This window comes from Pimephales promelas, unplaced genomic scaffold (assembly GCF_988280905.1).
Source record: "Pimephales promelas unplaced genomic scaffold, fPimPro1.hap1.1 HAP1_SCAFFOLD_130, whole genome shotgun sequence".
Taxonomy (NCBI): Eukaryota; Metazoa; Chordata; class Actinopteri; order Cypriniformes; family Leuciscidae; genus Pimephales; species Pimephales promelas.
Genome location: NW_028297349.1, coordinates 2,501 through 10,695, shown reverse-complemented (window position 1 = coordinate 10,695; position 8,195 = coordinate 2,501).

Genomic DNA, 8,195 nt, shown 5'->3' with positions numbered 1-8,195 from the left:
ATGCCCGGAGCTCTGGTTCTCCGAAGTGGGGCGGAGGGTGGACCGCCGTGGGGGTCCCTGCCCGGAGCTCTGGTTCTCCGAAGTGGGGCGGAGGGTGGACCGCCGTGGGGGTCCCTGCCCGGAGCTCTGGATCTCCGAGTCGGGCAGAGGCCGGAGGCACTCGGCCCTAGGGAACCGGGGGAAGCAAAATACCCGGCCAAAACCTAAGTCGATTTTGGGTTACCAGTGGCTCGGTTCTTTCGGCGCGCGGGCTGGCTGGGACAGTAATGCCCGGGCTTAAGTGTGGGACCCCCGGGTTCGGCCGGTGCTCGGGTGAGGGTGGAGGCCAGGGCTTTGCTGTAGCTCTGGTTCTCCGAGTCGGGCAGAGGGGTGTACGGCGGTGGGGGTCCCTGCCCAGGGCTCTGGTTCTCCGAGTCGGGCAGAGGGGTGTACGGCGGTGGGGGTCCTTGCCCAGGGCTCTGGTTCTCCGAGTCGGGCAGGAGGGGGTACGGCGGTGGGGGTCCCTGCCCAGGGCTCTGGTTCTCCGAGTCGGGCAGGAGGGGGTACGGCGATGGGGGTCCCTGCCCAGGGCTCTGGTTCTCCGAGTCGGGCAGGAGGGGGTACGGCGGTGGGGGTCCCTGGCCAGAGCTCTGGTTCTCCGAGTCGGGCAGGAGTGGGTACGGCGGTGGGGGTCCCTGGCCAGAGCTCTGGTTCTCCGAGTCGGGCAGGAGGGGGTACGGCGGTGGGGGTCCCTGGCCAGAGCTCTGGTTCTCCGAGTCGGGCAGGAGGTGGTCCAGGCGGGTGCCCCCTGGTCCCCCCGACGTGTTAGGGGGCGAGCGGTGGGTCTCCCCCAAGCCCAAAGCCCCGGTTCCCAGAGTCGGGTAAACTGCGGGAGTAACTTTGACTCTCTTAAGGTAGGCAGGAACCGGTGTGAGTGGTGTGGAAAGCCGAGTTGGGGCTCCACGCTCTGGGCACAGGGGGATCTCCTAGTGGTCCACCCCAGGCCCAGAGTGTGGAGCCCCAACTCGGCTTATTTTTTTTAAAATTATTATTATTATTATTATTATTATTATTTTTTTAATCTTATTTTATTTTATTTTTTTCAATTTTTCGGGATGCACCGGGTAGAAGTTCAAACTTCAACCGCCGTGGGGGTCCCTGGCCAGCGTTCTGGTTCTCCGAAGTGGGGCTGAGGGGGTCCAGGCGGGTGCCCCCTGGTCCCCCCCGACGTGTTAGGGGGCGAGCGGTGGGTCTCCCCCAAGCCCAAAGCCCCGGTTCCCAGAGTCGGGTAAACTGCGCGACTAACAATGACTCTCTTAAGGTAGTCAGAAACCGGTGTGAGTGGTGTGGAAAGCCGATTCGGGGCTCCACGCTCTGGGCACAGGGGGATCTCCTAGTGGTGCCCCCCAGGCCCAGAGTGTGGAGCCCCAACTCGGCTTATTTTTATTTTTATTATTATTTTTTTTTTTTATTTAATTATTATTTTGGGATTATTAGACTGGGTAGAAGTTGCAACTTCAAACGGGCATATCTCCGGAACCAAGCCGAGTTGGGGCCCCATACACCCGGCGTGGGGGGCCCTCCTAGAGGCCCCCAATACCCCCGAGTGTGGAGCCCCAACTCGGCTTACTTTTCGAGTTACAGCCGGTCAAAGTTGAAACTTTAAAGGGCCATATCTCCGGAACCAAGCCGAGTTGGGGCCCCATACACCCGGCGTGGGGGGCCCTCCTAGAGGCCCCCAATACCACCGAGTGTGGAGCCCCAACTCGGCTCACTTTTCGAGTTACAGCCGGTCAAAGTTGAAACTTTAAAGGGCCATATCTCCGGAACCAAGCCGAGTTGGGGCCCCATACACCCGGCGTGGGGGGCCCTCCTAGAGGCCCCCAATACCCCCGAGTGTGGAGCCCCAACTCGGCTCACTTTTCGAGTTACAGCCGGTCAAAGTTGAAACTTTAAAGGGCCATATCTCCGGAACCAAGCCGAGTTGGGGCCCCATACACCCGGCGTGGGGGGCCCTCCCAGAGGCCCCCAATACCCCCGAGTGTGGAGCCCCAACTCGGCTTACTTTTCGAGTTACACCCGGTCAAAGCTGGACAGGAAGTGGCCGTATCTCGGGACCGGAAGGTCCCCGTGGCTCGGGACGGCGGGAGGAGCAAGGTCCCCGAGAGCGGGCCCCGCACCCGCCGCCGCGAGCCGCTGGGACCTCCCGGTCCCGAGATGGGCCCCGTTACGCGCGGGCGACTTTCGGAGAAAACGGCCCGTATCTCGGAGAGGGGAGGTCCCAGCGGCTCGCCCTTTCGGGTGTCGGGGGCTCCCCACGGGCCCTCTCGGACCCCGCCTGCCCCGGGCCCCTGGGACCTTTCCTTCCCGGGCGCCCCCCCGACACGTCGGGCCCCTTTTCTCCGGGACCCGGGGGCCCCGGAGCTCGGGGGCGGGCTCTTTGCGAGGGGCCCGCCGGGACGCCACACTTGACCCGAGTCCGGTGTCTCTGGGCCGCCGGGTCCCCGAGCTACGGGCGTTCGAATTCGGGGCCCGAAAATCCCTCAAAGTCCGAAAACGTGCAGTGGGCGGGGACTTCCGGGGCCCCGGAGGCTCTGACGGCACACCCAGGGAGGTGCACCGTCCTCGGGCACGGCCAGGTGGCCCCCCCGGGGTCCTGGAAGTCCCCCCGCCCCCCGGAGACACCCACACCCACACCCACCCACCCACCGGACGGGAAGATTCCGTTTTTCGCCGATATCTCGAAAACGGCCGGGCGAAAAAATTTCAAACTCGGGTCTTCCGTAGGCCTCGGGGGGCCCTATCCAAAGAGGCCACCCGCGTCCCCGGGGGCCTCGGGGTCAGGGAGTTAGGCCCGGTCAAAGGCGCGGCGTTTTTGGCTTATATCTCGCGAACCCCCGGGCCAATCTTCCCCAAACTCGAATCGACCGTAGTGCCGGACGGGGCCTTTCGAAAGAGCCCACCCACGAGGTCCAACTCGCCCGGGTCCCCGAGTTATAGCCGTTCAAAGTCGGGGGTCCCGGCGAACGGCGATCCGGTAGGGGGCGTCCCCGGGGCCCGCCGCCGCCCTGGTTCGAGCGAGGGCCCCCGTGGGACCTCGCCACCCAAATTTGAGCTCTCTGGGCCTTCGCGTCGCGGAGATACGGGCGATTTTCTCCCGGGATCGTGACGTCATCGGCGGGCGCCATTTCAGAGCGCGGCCGAGGGTTTTCGGCCGATATCTCCGCGAATACTCGACCAAAAACGACGAAACGCATATGGACGCGTTCAGCTCGGCGAGACGGTTCGAATGAGCCCGGCCTCGGCCGGGCACGTCGAGTTTTCGGCGAGATATTTGCGTTTTTCCGCTTCCGGGGCGCTTTGGGGGCCCGTATCTCGGGCCCCCGGGGGCCCACGGGGCTGGGGGCGGTCTCATTCGAAAGGTCTCGTCCCGTTCTCCAGCCGACAAAAATTTGGCGTCGATCGGAGCCGCCTTCGGAGAGCTACGGTCGTTTGAAGCCCCGTGCGGTGGGGTTACCGTCCTTCAAACAGCCGCCGCTCGCAGGGGGAGTCCCGGGGAGGCATGGTTGCCTGTATGACTTGGGCTTAGAGCACCCAGCCCCGCGCTCCTGGAGGAACCTCCGGTGCACAGGGTCTGCTGCAACCAGCCACGTGGGTTCTGAGGGGTAGGGGAGCGTGCGCTCTCCTCCCCGGGCGGGCGGCCGGGCCCTGGGGGCTCGCGCCTCCACGGAGGGACCTCGCTCCCGGGGCTTCGTCCCCGGGGCTCGGGGACTCCGTGGCGGCTCGGCCCCCGGGGTTCGACCCCGCTCGCTCGCTCCAAAACCCAAGTCCAAAACGTGGGGTTGCACGGGAGCTCCGGGCGCGACGGGTCTCCACGCACGGCCCCGGGGAGGGAGCTCCGACCCGGGCCGGAGGCAGATTCGCCCCCCGCCCCCCGGCTGTCCGCCCGGAGCCGAGACGGTCCTAAAACGGGCCTTGGGGGTGATGTAGAAGGGTAACGCTCACACAACCAGGACTCACACAAACCGATCTGCATCCCAGGCAGGGTGCGGGTCTCCTGGGCACGAATAAAGCCCGATGCCCCGTGGGTGATGTTGGCCCTGGCCACTCAAGGCACTCACCCAAGCCAGAGAGGGTGCACTCTGGCTGGGGAAGCAGATTCAATCTCTGCTGTGGTGGAGCTCTGGAAAAACGCCAAACCTCCAGGAAAAGACGGCCCGGTTTCTCTGAAAAGTGCATCCCAGGCAGGGTGCGGGTCTCATGGGCACGAATAAAGCCCGATGCCCGTGGGTGATGTTGGCCCTGGCCACTCAAGGCACTCACCCAAGCCAGAGAGGGTGCACTCTGGCTGGGGAAGCAGATTCAATCTCTGCTGTGGTGGAGCTCTGGAAAAAACGCGAAACCTCCAGGAAAAGACGGCCCGATTTCTCTGAAAAGTGCATCCCAGGCAGGGTGCGGGTCTCCTGGGCACGAATAAAGCCCGATGCCCCGTGGGTGATGTTGGCCCTGGCCACTCAAGGCACTCACCCAAGCCAGAGAGGGTGCACTCTGGCTGGGGAAGCAGATTCAATCTCTGCTGTGGTGGAGCTCTGGAAAAACGCGAAACCTCCAGGAAAAGACGGCCCGGTTTCTCTGAAAAGTGCATCCCAGGCAGGGTGCGGGTCTCATGGGCACGAATAAAGCCCGATGCCCGTGGGTGATGTTGGCCCTGGCCACTCAAGGCACTCACCCAAGCCAGAGAGGGTGCACTCTGGCTGGGGAAACAGATTCAATCTCTGCTGTGGTGGAGCTCTGAAAAAAAAAAAACGCGAAACCTCCAGGAAAAGACGGCCCGGTTTCTCTGAAAAGTGCATCCCAGGCAGGGTGCGGGTCTCATGGGCACGAATAAAGCCCGATGCCCGTGGGTGATGTTGGCCCTGGCCACTCAAGGCACTCACCCAAGCCAGAGAGGGTGCACTCTGGCTGGGGAAGCAGATTCAATCTCTGCTGTGGTGGAGCTCTGAAAAAAAAAAAAAACGCGAAACCTCCAGGAAAAGACGGCCCGATTTCTCTGAAAAGTGCATCCCAGGCAGGGTGCGGGGTCTCCTGGGCACGAATAAAGCCCGATGCCCACCTTGAAACGGAGCCTGGGCTCGACTCTGAAGTCCAGATCTCGAAAAACGACAGAGTCCAAAAAGGTGCGGTGGCTCCAAACCTCCATGCCCTCAGACCTCCCTGGCCAGCCCAGGGAGGGTGGCCCGTCCTGGGCCAGACTGAGATTTCCCCCGCCACCCCTGGAGCTCCGCCTGGAGCGAAGACGGTCCTAAAACGGACCATGGGGCTCTTGTAGAGGATGAGGGAGGGAGAGAGGGGCCTTCAGAGAGCCCCTTGGCCGGCTTGACTCTGGAGTCGAATTTGGAAAAATAGACAAAGTCCATAAACGTGCTGTTGGTTCGGACCTCCAGGGCACTCAAGGCACTCACCCAAGCCAGAGAGGGTGCACTCTGGCTGGGGAAGAGGATTCAATCTCTGCTGTGGTGGAGCTCTGAAAAACACGAGAACCTCCAGGAAAAGGCGGCCCGGTTTCTCTGAAAAGTGCATCCCAGGCAGGGTGCGGGTCTCCTGGGCAAGAACGAAGCCCAATGCCCACCTTGAAACGGAGCCTGGGCTCGACTCTGAAGCCCAGATCTCGAAAAACGACAGAGTACAAAAAATGTGCGGTGGCTCCAAACCTCCATGCCCTCAGACCTCCCTGGCCAGCCCAGGGAGGGTGGCCCGTCCTGGGCCAGATTCAGATTCGCCCGCCACCCCTGGAGCTCCGCCTGGAGCGAAGACGGTCCTAAAACGGGCCTTCGGGGATGTATGAGAGAGGGGAAGCGTGGTGGTGGCAAACACAGAGGACCCCCTACCAGCGATCAGACCGTCGTGAGTCCCACTCAGAGTCACTCTGGGTGGGCATGTAAAAATCCAGATTACGCCGCGCTGGAGCTCTGGAAGTTACGAGACCTCCAGGAAAAGACAGGCTGGTTTTCTGAAAAGTGCACCCCAGGCAGGGTGCATCTTTTCCTGGGCACGAGCCCAGCGCACATGGTGTGGTGGTCCGGCTCTGGTGCCAAAGTTTGGGGGAAAAAATAGACAGAGTCCAATAACGTGGTGTGGTTCCAAAGCTCCATGCCCTCAGACCTCCCTGGCCAGCCCAGGGAGGGTGGCCCGTCCTGGGCCAGATTCAGATTTGCCCGCCACCCCTGGAGCTCCGCCTGGAGCGAAGACGGTCCTAAAACGGGCCTTCGGGGATGTATGAGAGAGGGGGAAGCGTGGTGGTGGCAAACACAGAGGACCCCTACCAGCGATCAGACCGTCGTGAGTCCCACTCAGACTCACTCTGGGTGGGCATATAAAATCCAGACTACGCCCCGTCGGAGCTCTGGAAGTACGAGACCTCCAGGAAAAGACAGGCTGGTTTTCTGAAAAGTGCACCCCAGGCAGGGTGCATCTTTCCTGGGCACGAGCCCGGCGCACGTGGCGGGGTCCGGCTCTGGTGCCAAAAAAATTGAGAAAAATCGACTAAGTCCAATGGCGTGACGTGGGTTCAAAGCTCCATGGTCTCAGACCTCCCTGGCCAGCCCAGGGAGGGTGGCCCGTCCTGGGCCAGAGTCAGATTCGCCCGACACCCCCTGGAGCTCGACCTGGAGGGAAGACGGTCCTAAAACGGGCCTTCGGGGCTGTATGGAAGAGGGCAAGTGTGGTGGTGCAAAACACAGAGCACCCCCTACCATTGATCAGACCGTCGTGAGTCCCACTCAGACTCGCTCTGGGTGGGCATATAAAATCCAGACTACGCCCCCCCCGTCGGAGCTCTGGAAGTACGAGACCTCCAGGAAAAGACAGGCCGGTTTTATGTAAAGTGCACCCCAGGCAGGGTGCGTCTTTCCTGGGCACGAGCCCGGCGCGCGTGGCGGGGTCCGGCTCTGGTGCCAAAAAATTTGAGTAAAATCGACTAAGTCCAATGACGTGGTGTGGTTCCAAAGCTCCATGGTCTCAGACCTCCCTGGCCAGCCCAGGGAGGGTGGCCCCGTCCTGGGCCAGAGTCAGATTCGCCCGACACCCCCTGGAGCTCGACCTGGAGGGAAGACGGTCCTAAAACGGGCCTTCGGGGCTGTATGGAAGAGGGCAAGTGTGGTGGTGCAAAACACAGAGCACCCCCTACCATTGATCAGACCGTCGTGAGTCCCACTCAGACTCGCTCTGGGTGGGCATATAAAATCCAGACTGCGCCCCCGTCGGAGCTCTGGAAGTACGAGACCTCCAGGAAAAGACGGGCTGGTTTTATGGAAAAAGTGCACCCCAGGCATATGCTTGTCGAACGGTCGGTCTGGGTAAACGGCGAGTGTCCGTGCTGTTGCGTGCGAACGAGATTCCCAATGCTAACGAACCTCCCCCGGCTGGCGACCGGGGAGAGCGCCTCGTTTTCGGGCACGAGCGAATGCGTCTGCCTGGCGGAGCCCCCGTCGGTGCCGAGGTGGTCCTGAGACGGGCCTTCGGGGTTTTGTCGAGGAAGGGGACAAGCGCCCCAATCGGACAAGGCGACGGGCTAAAAAATGGTGCTCGGTATCGGTTTCTGACATCCAGGCGGGGATGCGTCATCTGGGGTCGGCAGGCAGGCAGGCAGGCGGTCACCAGGGCGCTCTGGAGGAAAAGGCCCCCCTCCGGAAAAAAAGGACAGAGTCCGTAAACGTGAAGTCGAAAGAGTTCCCCAGGGCCGGCCCGTCTCCATGGCCGGTGACCTGGGTGGGTGCCTCGGACCCGGGGCGAGACGGTATCGGTGGGCGTGAACGGAGCACCCGTCGGTGCCGAGACGGTCCTAAAACGGGCCTTCGGGGTTTTGTCGAGGAAGGGGACGAGAGCCCCGCTCGGACAAGGTGACGGACCAAAAAAAAAAGCGTTGCTCGGTATCGGTTTCCGACATCCTGGGGAGGATGCGTCGTCTGGGGTCGGCAGGCAGGCGGTAACCAGGGCGCTCTGGAGGAAAAGGCCCCCCTCCGGAAAAAAGGGACAGAGTCCCTAAACGTGAAGTCGAAAGAGTTTACCAGGACGGCCCGCCTCCCGGGCCGGTCACCCGGGAGGGCGCTTCGTGCCCGGGGCGAGACGGTATCGGTGGGCGCGGCGGAGCTTCCGTCGGTGCCAAGACGGTCCTAAAACGGGCCTTCGGGGTTTTGTCGAGGAGGGGACAAACGCCC